Raw genomic sequence first — 20,438 nt, 5'->3', positions numbered from 1 at the left:
AACGATTTCCTCGATGACCGGGTCGATCAGTATCTCTTACTTACCAATACTTTCATGCAAATTTTTTATTATTATCCTAAGAAGTCACCGCCTTCAGTATCATTTCATTTATATGATGAATTCAGAGAAATATCTTTACGTGATTTTTGCGCGGTATGTAGGATACCCTATGAGGGAGAATTAGAGGAACCCCATCGTAAAGATGTGGAAGGCTTTGTTAACACTATAGCTGTAGAGGAGCCAAAGAAAGGTTCTGAGCCAAAAATCTCTAGCATACACTTTCCTGTTTTACGCTACTTTGCCATATTTGCTAGTAGATGCTTGATTGGTCGTGGAAATAGTGGAAACTTTAGTGTTCCTGATATTATCATTCTTCAACATGATTTTCTTGGAGATAATAGTTTTAGTATGGGTGCCGTCATTGCTAAACGGCTAGGCCTGAATCGTACAAAGGGACCCATATTTGGAGGTATCTATGCTTCATGTCTTGCTAGACATTTTCAGATACCTATTAGGCACCATGAGGATGAGGAGACAAAATTGCCTCCTCACATTTTAGATTACAAGAGCATGGTAGCCCACACGTTTATTTTTGACAACAAAGAGAAGATGCTATTGTATAACCTTAGATTTAATAAGAAACACAACGAGACTATTATTTTGCATGTGCCTCTGTTGTTTGATTTGATTGCAGATAATTTTCTTGTTACACCGGAGGCGGTGTACGCTCATCGAGCCCAAGCATCCACTCCAGAACCTGAGCCGGAACCTGCACTGGACCCTTATCACGGATCATCTTTCCAGTGGGATCCGGAGATGACCAGCCAGTGGTACCCTGATTACACCTCCTAGTACACCAGGTAGAGTAGCAGCGGTCCCTGGTATTAGACCAACTTAGGCCAAAAGCCTAAGCTTGAGGGAGTACGTATTTCTCACCGACTTTACATTCATGTTCACTAGTCGTCGGTGCTCATACTCTTTCATTGTATTATCCATGCTAGTTTAAATTTCTTTTTCTTGCTTTCTTCTTGTGTGTTTGATAAATATTAAGAAAAACCAAAAAAAATAGTTAGTTTATTTCCATGCTTGTAGTAGAAATTAAAATGAAAACCCAAAAAGATTTCTCGTTCTTCTTTTACTTGTTGAGAGCTTTCCCGTGTAAATAGTTTTATTTTCTTTTCTTTCCTTTGGGGGTCGAGAGTAGAAGACCTTATTGAAAATGCTTAGTGGCTCTCATATGCATGATTGTTTATTTAACTTAGAGCCCATATTATCTTGTCTTATCTTCCGAGTTGAATGCTTGCAGATTCCAGCTTAGTCCAATGCACGTGCACCATTATTATTATACACATTGTTCGATCGTGCAAGTGAAAGGCAATAATGACGATATATGATGGACTTATTGAGATGAGAAAAGCTGGTATGAACTCGACCTCTCTTGTTTTTGTAAATATGATGAGTTCATCGTTCCTGATTCAGCTTATTATGAAGTAAACATATTTGCAATGACATTTAGAGATTATAGTTGCTTGTGCCATGCTTGATTAGCTTTGAGGTATAATGGTTCACCTTGCTTGCCAACATGCTATTAGAATGATTATGATGTGGTATGATGGGATGGTATCCTCCTTTGAATGAATTGAGTGACTCGACTTGGCACATGTTCATGCATGTAGTTGAAACAAATCAACATAGCCTTCACGATATTTATGTTCATGGTAGATTATATCCTACTCATGCTTGTGCTCGGTGTGAATTAATTTTAATGCATGTTTATGACTGTTGTCGCTCTCTCAATTGGTCGCTTCCTAGTCTTTTGCTAGCCTTCACCTGTACTAAGCGGGAATACTACTTGTGCATCCAAACTCCTTAAACCCCAAAGTTGTTCCATATGAGTCCACCATACCTACCTATATGCGGTATTTACCTGCCGTTCCAAGTAAATTTGTATGTGCCAAACTCCAAACCTTCAAATGAAATTCTGTTTTGTATGCTCGAGCAGCTCATGTTACAACTAGGGCTGCTTATCTTCCATGCTAGGTGGGTTATTCTCAAGAGGAGTGGACTCCACTCCTCATTCACGAGATGCCCAGTCCCATGATCCAAAAAGATCAAAGCAAATCAAAATAATTAAACAAAGCTCCCCCAGGGCTGTTGTTAGTTGGAGGCACTCGTTGTTTCGAGCAAGCCATGGATTGGTGCTTGTTGGTGGTTGGGGGAGTATAAACCTTTACCATTCTGTTTGGGAACTGCCTATAATGCATGTAGTATGGAAGATACAACCATCTCATAGTTGTTGCGTTGACAGTGAAAGTATGCCGCTCAAAATGTTATTCAATCTCTATTTTAAAATCGAGCTCTGGCACCTCTACAAATCCCTGCTTCCCTCTGTGAAGGGCCTATCTATTTACTTCTATGTTGAGTCATCACCCTTCTTATTAAAAAGCACCCGCTCGATAGCACACTGTCATTTGCATTCATTATTGTTGGTTTATATTGGGTATGACTTGACTGGATCTCTTTTACCATGAATTACAATGTTTAGTCAGTCCTTGATCTTTAAAGGTGCTCTGCATTTATGTTTTGCGGTCTTAGAAAGGGCTAGCGAGATATCATCTTGTTATATCATGTTATGATTGTTTTGAGAAAGTGTTTTCATCCGAGTTTTATTATTATGGCTCGCTAGCAAATTATGCCATTGATATGAGTAATTGTGATACCTAAGTGTTATTGTGAGTATGGTTAGTTCATAATATTTGCTGAAACCTGAATGCTGGCTTTGCATGTTTACAACAACAAGAGCAAACAGAGTTGGTAAAAGTTTTTCTTTATCACTTTCAGTTTATCAACTGAATTGCCTGAGGACAAGCAAAGGTTTAAGCTTGGGGGAGTTGATACGTCCCTAATGTATCTACTTTTCCAAACACTTTTGCCCTTGTTTTGGACTCTAATTTGCATGATTTGAATGAAACTAATCCGGACTGACGCTGTTTTCAGCAGAATTGCCATGATGTTGTTTCATGTGTAGAAAACAAAAGTTCTTGGAATGTCCTGAAAATCCACGGAGGCACTTTTTGGAAAATATAAAAAATACTGGAGAAAGAATCAAGACCAGGGGGCCCAAACCCTGTCCACGAGGGTGGGGGCCGCACCCTCCCCCCTGGGCGTGCCCCTTGTCTTGTGGGCCCCCTGAGGCTCCGCCGACCTCAACTCCAACTCCATATATTCCGTATCGCGGAGAAAAAAATCAGAGAGAAAGTTTCATCATGTTTTACGATACGGAGCCGCCGCCAAGCCCTAATCTCTCTTGGGAGGGCTGATCTGGAGTCCGTTCGGGGCTCTGGAGAGGGGATTCGTCGCCGTCGTCATCATCAACCATCCTCCATCACCAATTTCATGATGCTCACCGCTGTGCGTGAGTAATTCCATCATAGGCTTGCTGGACAGTGATGGGTTGGATGAGATTTACCATGTAATCAAGTTAGTTTTGTTAGGGTTTGATCCCTAGTATCCACTATGTTCTAAGATTGATGTTGCTATTACTTTGCTATGCTTAATGCTTGTCACTAGGGCCCGAGTGCCATGATTTCAGATCTGAACCTATTATATTTTCATGAATATATGCGTGTTCTTGATCCTATCTTGCAAGTCTATAGTCACGTATTATGTGTTATGATCCGACAACTCCGAAGTTACAATAACCGGGATACTTCTCGGTGATGACCGTAGTTTGAGGAGTTCATGTATTCACTACGTGCTAATGCTTTGTTCCAGTTCTATATTAAAAGGAGGCCTTAATATCCCTTAGTTTCTGCTAGGACCCCGCTGCCACGGGAGGGTAGGACAAAAGATGTCATGCAAGTTCTTTTCCATAAGCACGTATGACTATTTACGGAATACATGCCTACATTACATTGATGAAATGGAGCTAGTTCTGTGTCACCCTATGTTATAGCTATTACATGAGGAATCGCATCCGACATAATTATCCATCACTGATCCATTGCCTACGAGCTTTTCACATATTGTTCTTCGCTTATTTACTTTTCCGTTGCTATTGTTACAATCACTACAAAACCCAAAAATATTACTTTTGCTATCGTTACCTTTATTATCATATTACTTTGCTACTAAATACTTTGCTGCAGATACTAAGTTATCATGTGTGGTTGAATTTACAACTCAACTGCTAATACTCAAGAATATTATTTGGCTCCCCTTGTGTCGAATCAATAAATTTGGGTTGAATACTTTACCCTCGAAATCTTTTGTGACCCCCTAAACTTGTGGGTTATCACTCACACGTAGATCATGGGTTAGTACACAAAGCGTAATGGACAATGCTTACCATACCATGGGACCACTTGATCCCTGTCGGTACATCTTCTACGCTTTGTGAGTTGATCAACTTGATTCACTCTTGACTTAGTCTTGATAAACCTTGAAACTTTCCAACTCTCTTCATTTGGATGATGCCTTGAAGGTAAGCATGAATGATCACACAATCTTCCTCTTCAAGACATGCTTGCAATAAGCTCAACTCTCACATGACCAATCTTTGGATAATTCCTTAATAGCACCTTGGTTAACACATAAACTCCTTGAAACCAACACATGGACTTCAAGAAATGCCTATGGACAAATCCTTCAAATATAACTCAATGCAACCATTAGTCCATAGAGAATGTCATAAATTACCAAAACCACACATGGGGGCACCACATGTCCTTTCAATCTCCCTCATTTTGGTAATTGATGACAATCACTTTCAAGAGAGTTTATATAAGGAATTATTCATCACCATGCAATGCAACAACCAATAATGCATGTGTAAGAGATGCAAATGCTTAGGAACAAAACCAAAGCAAGAAGAAATAACTCTCTAAACTTCTCCACAAAACTCTCTGAAACTTCTCCCCCATTGGCATCGATTGCCAAAGTGGGTGAAAAGCTTATAAGGCCAATATAAATTGTGGTCCTCCATAAATTGTGTATTTCTCAACAAGAGAGTGGAATGCAATACACATATACAAAGGTAAATACTTGGAGGAAGACAAACTAGGCACAAAGATTGCTAAAGAAATGATATGCCACAAAGACATAACAAAGAGAGACACAAGCAATCAAGCAATCAAAAGATACCAATTGAAGCAAGCAATCAAAGGATATCAATTGAACCAACTAGACCAAAGATCCTATGAGCCACATGAATAAAGGATATTATGATATGAGCAAAGGAGTGTTCTAAAGAAACTAGAGAAGCTCCCCATGATTTGTGCACAAAATATGATCGTAGCACCCCCAAAATCAATAGAAACTTACAGCAAGTGCAAGTGAGCATATAGGAAAAAAAGCCTAGCACTTACAACAAACACATGGTTGAGCAACATGTAAACAACACAACTTGAGAAAAGGCTCAACCAACATGATGTGTGTGAGTCATGGCAAAGCACTTGAGAAGACTAATATACAAATGAGCTTAAACATCAACATAGTCTTGAATAAATGAGATACAAGGTGCATGACATGTTCTCCCCCCCTCCCACACACAAAAAAAGGCAAATAGGTTCACAAGCTTACTAGAATGCACATGAATAACCAAATCTTGTGACAACCGAAGATAGAAAAAAGAAGGCATCAAGATGAGGGATTCCAATTAATATGGCAAAGCCTTGTCAAGACAAGCATGAGGAAAATAATCTTCACCACAAAAGAGTGCATCAAGATGCAACGAGATAAGACAAGCACTCAAGGAAAAAGCATTCATGGAGCCACCAAGGAAATAAACAAGAGAAAGGAACGATGGACGTGAAAGAAAGGGATATCAACTAGATATGCAACTTCTCTCAAGTGTATAAGATTCTAGGCAAATGAAGATCATGATGATATCAATCCACAAAGAAGGCTGTACACACGAAATAGTTACAAGAAGGAAAGAACAAGATATCCACAAGGAAGTCATAAATATACCAATAAGATATATGCTTGAAAGCATAACACATGGCTAGATATGGTCTTATTGTATATAAATGAAGTCCAACCACACAAACAACAAAGACATCACAACTAGCAACAAGAGATCATTGTTGAGATGCTTTGAAAAAGGAAACAAGTATCACAAGATGGAATGAATATCATGCCTAGAAGCAACCTACACGAGGTTGAATGCAAGAAAAAAAATGGATGAATAGATACTTGTTACCGAGATATCATTGGAAGGATGTAGAAGAAACCAATTGAAGGTAGTAGATAGTAGTTCATTGAGCATCCTAGCTTGACTCCAATAAGCACATGGTGACTGTAGCAACCACGATGCAAATGGATCAAAGTCTCTGTTGTTAAATGTCATCCCTGGATCGGTATGCTAACACACAGTACTCGAGGAATTATAACAGAGTTCAATCACACACTTATTACATCGAATCCTCATAAAGAGTATTTGTTACACAAATAATATGGATGGTGGCCATCTTAGCAAAATAACTGCGGAAGCTTCAAAGGTAAATGAGTCCATCAACTCCAATGGCATAGCTGAGTGAATGACAACAACCTATCGCACCTTATTCTTCGTTGGTAAAGTATGCACCATGAGACGTTGCACCCGTGTAGGTCAGCACATGGAATATGCTGGCAGAGTTACATTGTAGAGCAAAATGATGCAAGAAACTATATCTACATGCATATTTGGCTGGTGGAGGCTCTAAGTTTAAATGTTTTGCATAAAGATAATTTTTTCCTACAACAAAGGAATACCTTTTATTTACTACAAAGTTTATACCAATATTTGAGAAGGTTCCTCCAACTCAAATCCCAACATCAATCTATTATCATCATTAAACCCAATTCATTAATTAAAGAGTGATGGGATCAACAATAGTATCCAGTTATAGATACTGAAAATGTCCATAACTGAGGACACGGCTAACCATGATTAGTTTATACACTCTACAGAGGTTGCGCACTTTTCCCCACAAGACTCGACCACATCCATGATCGAAAGATCGAGACATTATCTTTTTGAAGCATTAACTCTCTACTCTGGGTAGACCGGTACACCTACTTTCCCCTACATCTGCTAGTCCACCTCTTCAAGAGCTCACACAACTTACTCAACTATGTCAGAGCCCATAATGGCTTGTGGCTGCACACGGAAGTTTCTAGGCATGAAAGATCATATGACCTCTTTGAGACTAGGTGGCGAACCGAGGGAAAATCACACGGGTACTCCAGGATTCACATGGGCAAGCAATGGTTTCTCCAGGTGCCCCAACCAATCCACCCAGATGTGTATTAAAGTTGCCACCTTAATGTTATCCAAAAATTATTATCTCTCACAACTTCCATGTACATCACGATCCAATCCCCGTCTACGATCACAAATTCCTACCTCAAGCACTAGAACCAAACCACATGTTCCCAATCCTACTCATGCAAATATTCGAGGGGCAAAACTAATGCATAGTAAAAACTGGGTATTAAAAAGTATCATCAAAGTGTAACTTGGCTTGCTGACGATCAGAAAACTATAGAGATTTGTAGTAACAAGCTTCACACTCCATAAAATCTAGCGTAGAAAAACAATAGCATACACAAGCAATCAAGCAAATGATGCAAAGAGAAATTGAATAAAAGATCCAAAGAAAACACGAAAACAAGCAAATAACTAATCTAAACCAAAGACAGATTCTAACAGCATTATATTTATGTGATTAGATCTTAACAGTAGGTACATGTGATTATCCACGATTTACAAAAAGAATCAACTCAAACGGAGCTACGAAACTCAAGATACGAACAAAACATGATCAAATTCTAAATTGAACTAAACTCAAATTTTAAATTGTTGAAATCATGTTCAAGTTGGTTAACTAGATAGATGAGATTGCTCTGAAGATTTAGGCATTGGTGTCGTCTAATTTGGACAAACGAGCTAAAAGCTACGAGGGTTTAAAGATCAGGGGCTAATCTGCAAAGAAAATATTCACGGATAGGTCCCTAGACAAAAATTAAAATAAAAAGAAATATCCTATCGAACGAACGTTCACTACAGAACCCTATCTAATGAATTCGTTCATTACAAAGCCTAAACGAATGAACGTTCGCTAATTAAACTAATCTAAATAAAAAATGATCTAAATAAAAAACGAAGAAAAGGAAACCCGAAATAAACCGGGCGGTTCGGTCGGTTTTGTACCGGTTCAGGGTGGTTCGGCCGGCGGCGACGGGAATGACCGCAGCGTGGGCTTCGGTGAGGCGGGGCTCCGGTGAGGCACGGCACGGCGGTGGCAGCGGGCGGCGGCGCAGCTAGGCGACAGTGGTGGCAGAAGTGGCAGGCGGCGACGGCGGCTTCAGTGGTGGGGAGAGAGGGGATCGGGGGCGGGGTATTTAAGAGGGAGAGGAGGTGAGGCCGACTTGGGGAAGGGGTAGCGGGGCGGCGGCGGACTCGAGGAGTCCGGCTCGGACTCCTCCGGCGGCGGCGGCGACGCAGGACGGGACTCCGTCCTGAGGTCGGTGGAGCGCGGGGCGAAGCTGGGCCGCGGCCTGGCGCTGAGTTGGGCCGGCCCAGTTCGGTGGAACTTTTTTTAAACAATTTTCCAGAGACTAAAACATGCAAAATAGAATATAAATAAAATCCTAAAAATTCTAGAAAAATTCACGTAGCTATATGGCCTTATTAGTGACCTCGTGAACATTTTTCTGGACCTAAATGCCTAAACTAAAAACAAACATTATAGTACTAATTACTCCGCTTACTGATGTCTACTACGCAACTTTATTCTTGTAGACACGTGTTGGGCCTCCAAGCGCAGAGTTTTGTAGGACAGTAGGAATTTGCCCTTAAGTGGATGACCTAAGGTTTATCAATCTGTGAGAGGTGTAGGATGAAGATGGTCTCTCTCAAACGCCCCTGTAACCAAATATAAGAAATCTCTTGTGTCCCCAACACACCAAATACAATGACAGATTGTATAGGTGCACTAGTTTGGCAAACAGATGGTGATAAAAGTGTAATATGGATAATATATATGAGTTTTTGTAGTGCGAACAATAAAAAACATCAAGGTAGTAAATAGTAAAACGAAGCACAAATGGTATTGAAATAATGGAAAATGAAGCCTAGGGTGCATACTTTCACTAGTGCAATCTCTCAACAATGCTAACATAGTTGGATCATATGATTATCCCTCAAAGTGCAATAAAGAATCACTCCCGAGTTCTTATTAGCGGAGAACAAAAGATAGAAATTGTTTGTAGGGTATGAAACCACCTCAAAGCTATTCTTTCTGATCGATCTATCCTAGAGTTCGTACTAAAATAACCGGAAGCTATTCTTTCTGATCAATCTAATCAAGAGATCGTACTAAAATAACACCATATGACACATATCAACCAACTCTAATGTCACCTAGATACCCCAATGTCACCGCGAGTACTTGTGAGTTAATTATACGATATGTATCAAACAATTTCAGATTCATAATGCTCAATCCAACACAAAGAACTACAAGGGGACCCCAAAGTTTCTATTAGAGAAAAGATAATAAAAATGTGCATTAACCCCTATGCATAGATTACCCCAATGTCACCGCGGGAATCCGCAAGTTGAGTGCCATAACATATATCAAGTGAACCAATATGATACTCCATTGTCATCTCAAGTATTCATATGGCAAGACATAGATCATGTGTTTTCAGATCTGAACATTCAATCCGACAAGACAAAACTTCAAAGGATAAATACTCAATTCGTCACAACAAGAGTAGAGAGGGGAGAAACATCATATGATCCATCTATATTATCAAAGCCCGCGATACATCAGGATCGTGACATCTCAAGATCACGAGAGAGAGAGAGAGAGAGAGAGAGAGAGAGAGAGATTAAACACATAGCTACCGGTACAAAATCTCATCCCCGAGGGTGGACTACTCCCTCCTCATCGTGGTGGCTGCCGGGATGATGAAGATGGCCACCGAAGATGATTCCCCCCTCCGGCAGGGTGCCGAAACAGGGTCTAGATTGGATCTCGTGGATACAGAGGCCTTGCGGCACCGAAACTTCTAATCTAGGGCTACCCCGAAGGGTTTCGAAATATTTGGGAATTTACAGTGCAAAGAGGGGGTGCGGGAGGCCACCGAGGTGGGCACAACCCAGCTGGGCGCGCCAGGGGGCCCTGGCGCGCCCTGGTGGGTTGTGCCCCCCTCGGGCACCCCCCAGGTGCAGCTCAGGCCCATTGGGTTCCTTCTGGTCCATAAATAATCTCCAAAAAGTTACGCCGTGTTTGGACTCCGTTTAATATTGATTTCCTATGATGTAAAAAGCAAGCAAAAAACAGTAACTGGCACTGGGCACTGGGTCAATAGGTTAGTCCCAAAAATGATATAAAGTTGCTATAAAATGACTGTAAAACACCCAAGAATGATAAAATAACAACATGAATACCTCATAAATTATAAATACGTTGGAGACGTATCACTAACTAATAAATAAACTAGCGAATAAAATCAAATAAACTCTCCAAAAATTAAAAATTCAATTTCCAATATTTTATAATTGATTTTGAAGAAGTCATATTATCTTCTCTAATTATTTTAAAATATTTGGAAAAAGAATTTTGAAAACAATTTGTTCCAATAACCAAATTTTGGTAAATTAGAATTGGATTTTTGCGAAACCTCCAACTCTCTCAAATTGGTCCTTGAGTTGGTTAAGACCTCTTGGATCAAAATACAAGCAAAGCAAAGCAACAAGATGTATAAAACATGGATGCATATGAATGATCTATGAATAACATCTAAATTGGAAATTGGGCTGTTACAGACCTACTCCCCTTAAGATGAATCTCGCCCTCGAGATTCGGGTTGGACAACAAAAAGGTGTGGGTGGTCCTTGCGAAGGTCTTCTTTGCGCTCCCAGGTAGCTTCCTCCTCGGTATGGTGGCTCCACTGAAGTTTGCAAAACTTGATGACAGTGCTGCGAGTAACTCGGCTAGAGAACTCGAGAATCTTAACGGGTTTCACTTCATAGGTCAGATCACTATCCAACTGAATCGCTTCCAGTGGCACCGTATCTCTCAGAGGAATGTCAGCCATCTCTGCATGGCACTTCTTCAATTGGGAAACGTGAAACACATCATGAGCTCCTCACAATCCTTCGGGTAATTCCAACTTGTAGGAAACTTCTCCCATTCGTCCCAAAACTCTATAGGGTCCCACAAATCATGGTGCTAGCTTTCCCTTGACTCCAAATCGCTTAAATCCTCGAAGTGGGGATACACGGAGATATGCTCTATCTCCGACTTCATAAGCTACCTCCTTGCATTTGGTATCGGCATAACTCTTCTGCCTGGACTGGGCTATCTTGAATCTATCTCGAATCAACTTAACCTTCTCCTCAGAATCTCTGATTAAGTCTGGTCCGAACAACTGTCGATATCCAACTTCATCCCATGACAATGGTGTCCTGTACCTCCTTCCGTACAAGGCTTCGAAAGGGGCCATATTCAAACTGGCTTGATAACTGCTGTTATAAGAGAACTCTGCATAGGGCAAATTATCATCCAAACTAGATCCATAATCTAGCGCACAAGCTCTCAACATGTCCTCCAGAATCTGATTGACTCTCTCGGTCTGTCCATCTGTCTGCGGATGAAAGGCTGTACTGAACTCTAGCCTGGTACCAAAGTCTCGTGCAACTGATTCCAAAAATTTGAAGTAAACTGCGTTCCTTAGAACTCCATGCATAAATACGATCTTGGTCATGTATATCTTCGCCAACTTAGCACTCGTATAAGTTGTCTTCACGGAAATGAAATGTGTTACCTTGGTCAAGCGATCAACTACAACCCAGATAGAGTCATAGCTTGAACAGGTCCTGGGTAACCAGGTGATGAAATCCATGCCAAGTTTATCCCACTTCTATTCGAGTATCGGCAAAGGCTGAAGTAATCCTGCTGGTTTCTGATGCTCTGCCTTAACTCTCTGACATACGTCGCATACTACTACATACTCTGCAATATCCTTCTTCATTCCCGTCCATCAGAAAATTTCCTTCAAGTCCAAATACATCTTGGTGTTGCCTGGGTGAATCAAATAAGGCAAATTGTGAGCCTCCTAAAGAATTAACTTCCTGATCTTAGGGTCATTAGGCACATAGATACGATCCTCAAACCATAAAGTTTCGTGCTCATCCTCACGGAAACCTTTAACCTTTCCTTTACTCATCCTTTCCTTTATCTCTGCAATCTCCTTGTCTGTCTTCTGGGCTTCTCGGACCTTTCCCAGCAAAGTGGACTGAACTTACAGTGCCGCAATATAACCTCTCGGAACTATCTCCAAGCGAAGTTCTCGAAGATCATCGGCTAACTCCTGGGGTAATCCTCCGGTTATGAGCGTGTTAACATAACTCTTGCGGCTCAACGCATCTGCTATGACATTGGCCTTTCCTGGATGATATGTAATCTCATGTCATAATCCTTTATGAGCTCCAACCATCTCCTCTGCCTGAGGTTCAATTCCTTCTGCGTGAAGATGTATGATACGTCTCCATCGTATCTATAATATTTGATTGTTCCATGCCAATATTCTTCAACTTTCATATACTTTTGGCAACTTTTTATAACATTTTTGGGAGTAACATATTAAAACAGTGCCCAGTGCCAGTTCCTGTTTGTTGCATGTTTTATGTTTCGCAGAAACCCAATATCAAACAGAATCCAAACGGGATAAAAACAGACAGAGAATTATTTTGGATTTTCTGGAGGAAGAATCAATGCGAAACGGTGCCCGAGGTGGCCAGGAGATAGGGGGCGCACCCACCTCCCTTGGACGCGCCTGGCACTTTCCTGGCCAACCCATAAGGCGGTTGACGCTCTTCTTTTGCCACAAGAAAGCTAATTTTATGAGAAAAATCTGGGCGAAAGATTCACCCCAATCGGAGCTATGGATCTCCGAATATAAAAGAAACGGTGAAGGGGCAGAATCCGAGAACGTAGAAACAGAGAGATAGATCCAATATCGGAGGGGCTCTCGCCCCTCCCAAGCCATGAGAGCCAAGGACCAGAGTGGAAACCCTTCTCCCATCTAGGGAGGAGGTCAAGGAAGAATAAGAAGAAGGGGTCCTCTCTCCCCTTGCTTCCGGTGGCGCCGGAGCGCTGCCGGGGGCCATCATCATCACCGTGATCTTCACCAACACCACCGCCATCTTCACCAACATCTCCATCACCTTCCCCCATCTATATTCAGCGGTCCACTCTCCCGCAACCCACTGTACCCTCTACTTGAACATGGTTGTTTACGCTTCATATTATTATCCAATGATGTGTTGCCATCCTTTGATGTCTGAGTAGATTTTCATTGTCCTATTGGTGGTTGATGAATTGCTATGATTGATTTAATTTTCTTGTGGTTATGTTGCTGTCCTTTGGTGCCCATCATATGAGCGCATGCGTGGATCACATCATAGGGTTAGTTGTATGTTGATAGGACTATGTATTGGAGGGCTAGAGTGACAGAAGCTTCAACCTAGCATAGAAATTGATGCATACGGGATTGAAGGGGGACCAATATATCTTAATGCTATGGTTGGGTTTTACCTTAATGAACGTTAGTAGTTGCGGATGCTTGCTAATAGTTCCAATCATAAGTGCATAGAATTCCAAGTCAGGGATGACATGCTAGTAGTGGCCTCTCCCACATAGAAGTTGCTATCGGTCTAGTAAAGTAGTCAATTGCTTAGGGACAATTTCACAACTCCTACCACCACTTTTCCACACTCTTTATATTTACTTTATTGCATCTTTATCTAAGCAGCCCCTACTTTTTATTTACGTGTTCTTTACTATCTTGCAAACCTATCTTATCACACCTACAAAGTACCTCTAGTTTCATACTTGTTCTAGGTAAAGCGAACGTCAAGCGTGCATAGAGTCGTATCAGTGGCCGATAGGACTTGAGAGAGTATTTGTTCTACCTTTAGCTCCTCGTTGGGTTTGACACTCTTACTTATCGAAAGAGCCTACAACTATCCTGCATACTTGCGGGTCCTCAATGTACTTCAAACTCTTATAGTCCGTGTAAACATCACAACGATTACCGATAAGGAAGTGTCTCCATGTCTTGAGCGCATGCACTACGGCTGCTAACTCCAAATCATGCGTAGCATAATTCAACTCATGAGGTCAAAGCTGACGGGAGGCATATGAAACAACTCTTCCTTCCTGCATAAGAACGCCTCCAAGTCCTTGACAAGAAAGCGTCGCAATATACTTGGAAATCCTTGCGTATGTCTAGGAGAATCAACACTGGGGCTGTAACCAAACATTTCTTCAACTCCTGAAAACTGGCCTCACAATCCTTGGTCCATTTAAACTTGGTGTCCTTCTTCAAGAACTCCATCATGGGCTTCACGATCTTGGAAAAATTCTCAATAAATCTCCGATAATAACCCGCGTGTCCAAGAAAACTTCTGATCTCTCAAACGGAGGTGGGTGCCAACCACTCAGTGACAGATGCAACATGGTCTACTGCTATCCCTTCTCCTGATATAACATGTCCGAGAAATCCAACTTCCTTAAACCAAAACTCATATTTGCTGAACTTGGCATATAACTGATGTTCCCTGAGCTTCTCAAGAACCAAGCAAAAATTTCCTTGTGCTCGTCTTCATTCTTCAAGTAGACCAATATATCGTCAATGAACACCACAATGAACTTGTCCAAGAACTCCATGAACACCTTGTTCATCATACTCATAAAATGGGCAGGGGCATTAGTCAAACCAAATGACATAACCGTATACTCATATAGCCCATACCTCGCGATAAAAGCTGTCTTAGGTATATCCTGCTCTCAGATCTTCAGTTGGTGATAACCTGACTGAAGATCGATCTTGGAGAAAACCTTAGCTCCCTGTAGCTGGTCAAACAAATCATTGATCATTGGTAGAGGGTATTTGTTCTTGATCGTCACCTCATTCACCGCATGATAATCCACATCCATCCTCAAAGATCCACCCTTCTTCTCAACTAGAATCACTGGGGCTCCCCAAGGTGATGAGCTTGGTTGAATATAACCTTTCTCCAATAACTCCTTAATCTACTTCTTAATTTCCTCCAAATCATTTGTGGGCATCCGGTACGGTCTCTTTGATATCAGTCCAATGCCTGGAAACAACTCGATCAGAAACTCTATGTCTCGGTCTAGTGGTATGCCTAGTAACTCTTCGGAAATACAACGGGATAATCTTTCACCACTGCTACTTCCTCCTGAACAACTCCAGAAAGGGAATTCACTTGAGTCCTCCTCGGCGCATGCCTAGACACATACTTGATCCCTTTTCCCTTTGGGTGGTGAGAAGAATTGATTTACCGGCACAATCGATGTTTCCTTCAAACTTGGATAGCCAATCCATGCCTAGGATCATGTCCAATCCTTGTGACTCACGTCCAATCGTTGTTGTTGTTGTTGTTGTTGTTGTTGCTGCTGTTGTTGTTATTGTTGTTGTTATTGTTGTTGTTGTTGTTGTTGTTGTTGTTGTTGTTGTTGTTGTTGTTGTCGTTGTTGTGTCCATTTATCTGATAGACGGTGACTTCAAGCTCCTTGTGGTATACCTCACAAATGCGTCCAAAAATGATGTGGGCTGCCATGCTCTTTCCCAAATTCCAAGTTGGTGCATCCAAGGTAAAATCAATGGCTCCATTGTTGGTGCAAATATCCTCCCAGGTTCACGAACTTTGAACCTCCAGCGCTCCTCTTCCGGTAAAGTTGCAGTGAAGGTTCCAGTGAAGCTTGGTAGTCCGATGTTTAGGTACTCCGTGACCTCCTTCAAGTGTCGTCCGAAGGGGGTGTCGTCATCCAGCTGAGTGAACTTGTTCCTGGGGTCCGTCATCTATAGAGTAGAAATAGAGAAGGATTATAAATGAGCAAAGAAGAGTATCCTGTGGCTTTTCCTAGTGGTCGCATCCTACAGTCAGCGTGTGCTCTGATATCATCTTGTAGCGACCACGATCCCAATGGATCGAAGTCTCTGTGCTTAAGTGTCATCCCTGGATCGGTATGCTGACACACACAGTACTCGAGGAATTATAACAGAGTTCAATCAAACACTTACTACATCAAATCCTCATAAAGAGTATTTGTTACACAAATAATATGGCTGAAGGCCAGCTAAGCGAAATAACCGCGGAAGCTTCAAAGGTAAATGAGTCCATCAACTCCAATGCATAGCTGAGTGCATGACAACGACCTATCACACCTTATTCTTCATCGGTAAAGCCTGCACCATGAGACGTTGCAGCCGTGTAGGTCAGCACATGGAATATGCTCGCAGAGTTACACTATAGAGCAAAACGAATGCAAGAAACTATATCTACATGCATATTTGGCTGGTGGAGGCTCTAAGTTTAAATGTTTTGCATAAAGCTAATTTTCCCCTACAACAAAGGAATAGATTTTATTTAGTACAAAGTTTATACCAATATTAGAGAAGGTTCCTCCAACTCAAATCCCAACATTAATCAAGTATCATCATTATACCCAATTCAATAATTAAAGAGTGATGAGATCAACAGTAATATCCACTTCTAGATACTCAAAATGTCCATAACCGGGGACACGGCTAACCATGATTATTTTATACACTCTATGGAGGTTGCGCCCTTTTCCCCACAAGACTCGACCGCATCCATGATCGGAAGATCGAGACATAGTCTTTCTGAAGCATTAACTCTCTACTCTGGGTAGACGGTACATCTACTTTCCCCTACATCTGCTAGTCCACCTCTTTAAGAGCTCACACAACTTACTCAACTATGTCTGAGCCCATAATGGCTTGTGGCTGCACACAGAAGTTTCTAGGCATGAAATATCATATGATTCCTTTGAGCCTGGGTGGCGAACCGATCACACGGGTACTCCGGGATTCCCATGGGCAAGCACTAATTTCTCCAGGTGCCCCAACCAATCCACCCAGATGTGTATTAAAGTTGCCACCTTAATGTTATCCAAAAATAAATATCTCTCACAACTTCCATGTACATCACGATCCAATCCCCATCTACGAGCATGGCTAAGTAATGATTGAGCATAACGTATATTCCCGGGGTGATCAAAGGTAATAGGTTCCTACCTCAAGCACTACAACCAAACCACACGTTCCCAATCCTACTCATGCAAATATTTGAGGGGCAAAACTAATGCATAGTAAAACTGAGTATTGAAAAGTATGATCAAAGTGTAACTTGCCTTCTGACGGTCGGAAAACTCTAGAGATTCGTAGTAACAAGCTTCGCACTCCGGAAAATCTAGCGTAGACAAACAAAAGTATAGATAAGCAATCAAGCAAACAATGCAAAGAGAAATCGAAGAAAAGATCCAAATAAAACACGAAAACAAGCAAATAACTAATCTAAAAACAAGACAGATTCTAGCAGCATCATATTTATGTGAATTAGATCTTAACAGTAGGTACATGTGATTAGCTATGATTTGCAAAAAGAATCAACTCAAACGGAGCTACGAAACTCAAGATACGAACAAAACAAGATCAAATTCTAAACTGAACTAAACTCAAATGTTCAATTTTCAAAATCATGTTCAAGTTGGTTAACTGGATAGATGAGATTGCTCTGAAGTTGTAGGCGTTGGTTTCGTCTAATTTGGACAAACGAGCTAAAAGTTATGAGGGTTTAAAGATCAGGGGCTAATCTGCGAAGAAAATATTCACGGATAGGTCCCTGGACGAAAACTAAAATAAAAAGAAAAAATCCTATCGAACAAACGTTCGCTATAGAACCCTATCTAATGAATTCGTTTGTTACAGAGCCTAAACGAATGAACGTTCGCTATTTAAACTAACCTAAATAAATAAACCGATCTAGATAAAAACCGAAGAAAAGGAAACCCGAAATAAACTGGGCGGTTCGGTCGGTTTTGTACCGGTTTGGGGTGGTTCGACCGGCGGCGATGGGAACGGCGACGGCGCGGGCTTTGGCGAAGCGGGGCTCCGGCGAGCCGCGACACAGCGGTGGCAGCGGGCGGCGGCACGGCTAGGCGACTGCCGTGACAGCAGTGGCAGGCGGCGGCGGCTTCGGTGGTGGGGAGAGAGGGGATCTGGGGCGGGGTATTCAAGAGGGAGAGGAGGTGAGGCCGACTTGGGGAAGGGGTAGTGGGGCGGCGGCGGACTCGAGGAGTCCGGCTCGGACTCTTCCGGCGGCGGCAGCGCAGGATGAGACTCCGTCACGAGGTCGGCGGAGCGCGGGGCGAAGCTGGGCCGCGGCCTAGCGCTGAGCTAGGCCAGCCCAGTTCGGCAGAACTTTTTTTAAACAATTTTCCACAGACTAAAACACGCAAAATAAAATATAAATAAAATCCTAAAAATTCCAGAAAAATTCACGTAGCTATATGGCCTTATTAGTGACCTCGTGAACATTTTTCTAGACCTAAATGCCTAAACTAAAAACAAACATTATAGTACTAATTACTCCGCTAACTAATAAATAAACTAGCAAATAAAATCCAATAAACTCTCCAAAAATTAAAATTTTAATTTCCAATATTTTTCTATTGATTTTGAAGAAGTCATATTATCTTCTCTCATTATTTTAAAATATTTGGAAAAATAATTTTGAAAACAATTTGATCCAATAACCAAATTTTGAAAAATCAAATTTGGATTTTGTGAAACCTCCATCTTTCTCAAATTGGTCCTTGAGTTGCTTGAGGCCTCTTGGATCAAAATGCAAGCAAAGCAAAGCAACAAGATGCATAAAACATGGATGCATATGAATGATCTATGAAAAACATCCAAAATAAAAATTGGGATGTTCCAGTGACACCACCTTCCTTGTGAGTGAGCCGAGCATCCAATGCATCTCCAATTGTTCCTAGAACAACAACACAAACAAAATGGTACCCAAACTCACTGGGACCAAAGAGTTAGAGAACCAACAATATATAGGACAAACTCCACATAAATATGTGCATATAGATATGGAAAAGAATTTCATGCACATCTCATCCAATTTGAGACTTGGTGGAGTTTCCCCTATATATTGGGTCAAAGAAATAAAGCATGCCAAAGAAACTGCATGAAGTTAATATGCATGCTCAAGACTTTCAAGAACCGATACCAATTGACAAAGAAATACCATGTGAGAAAAGATACCAAATGAATAAATCATCACATGGGGGATATCACTTGAAAGATTCATCAAGGAATGAGATATCCATTGATACACAAAAAAAGATATCGAATTCCCAAAAGATAGGATGGTTCCAAAGAAACCAAGCCCTCTACAAAGTTTCATGATGGAGCAAAGTACCAAAAAATGGCTTGCCTTCCACCAACACACACACACTTGATATGGATCTCAAGCAAGGTAGTTAGAATCCTGACTCAACTCCTAGAATCCTTCGACTTCATGACCCTACGGAAGCATTTCGATCCAGGCCCCTCTATGAATCCGGATCTGGTAGAATCCATGTTGAGTCAAGATCCAAATCATAGAATCCTATAGAAAACTGTAGAATCTAGACTATGCTATGGACTATGTACGATTCTACTAATTTATCTAAGCCCTTTGTTTAGTTGTAGCAGAATAGTATGCCATCATCTAAACCACTTTCCACATGCATCATGGCATTTATTCCCCTCGCAAGCCCAAATGCATAGTTGTCAACACCTTTAATCTAGCTCTTAGAAACCCTAGATAAAAATTTAGGATCAAGCTTGTTAATGAATGGAATTGGTTGGAGAAGGAGGATGCTTCAAGATTGATCGGAGAAAGGTGAGCAAGACCCTTCAAGGTTCGACACTGCAGGTCAACTACACAAGTGATATGCTATTAACATGCTCTAAAAAAACCTAGTAAGTAAATTGTGTGTGTTGAAGATTTAAATGTTCTTTATATTTCCCTCTCATATATGTTCCATACATGCAAGCTAGATAGTAGGTTAGCCATGAAAAGATGTGGAATACAACTACATTGTTGTGTATGTTTTTTGCTCTAAATTAGCCCATATAAATTTCTGGCGTGGATAAAAAATATCTTATTTGAGTAAATCTAGTAGAATCCTCGATTCCATGACTCGATAATATGACTCGATTCTCCATAAGGAAAATCGATCCAACTCTGAATCCCGACTCTGACTACCTTGATACCAAGATGAGCATTCTAGGAAAAATAGGATAGCTCCCCCAAGCGATCTGCATTATAGATAATTTGCATTTGAATACAAAATGCACAAGATGGGATCCTAGAAAATCTCAAGAATTAACAAGATCCACAAGTGGTATGGTATACAATGTGAGTTGACACAATCCTACGCAAGAGATAAGGCAAATAAAAGCAAAGGCCGATGTAAAGATGATCAACAATTTCTGCCACATAAATGATTACCAATTGTCAAGAGACAAGAAGTATTTGGAAAGAATTTCCGGTG

Source organism: Triticum dicoccoides, chromosome 1B (assembly GCF_002162155.2).
Source record: "Triticum dicoccoides isolate Atlit2015 ecotype Zavitan chromosome 1B, WEW_v2.0, whole genome shotgun sequence".
Taxonomy (NCBI): Eukaryota; Viridiplantae; Streptophyta; class Magnoliopsida; order Poales; family Poaceae; genus Triticum; species Triticum dicoccoides.
The sequence above is the reverse complement of the archived record's forward strand: the minus strand, read 5'-3'. Positions refer to the sequence as shown.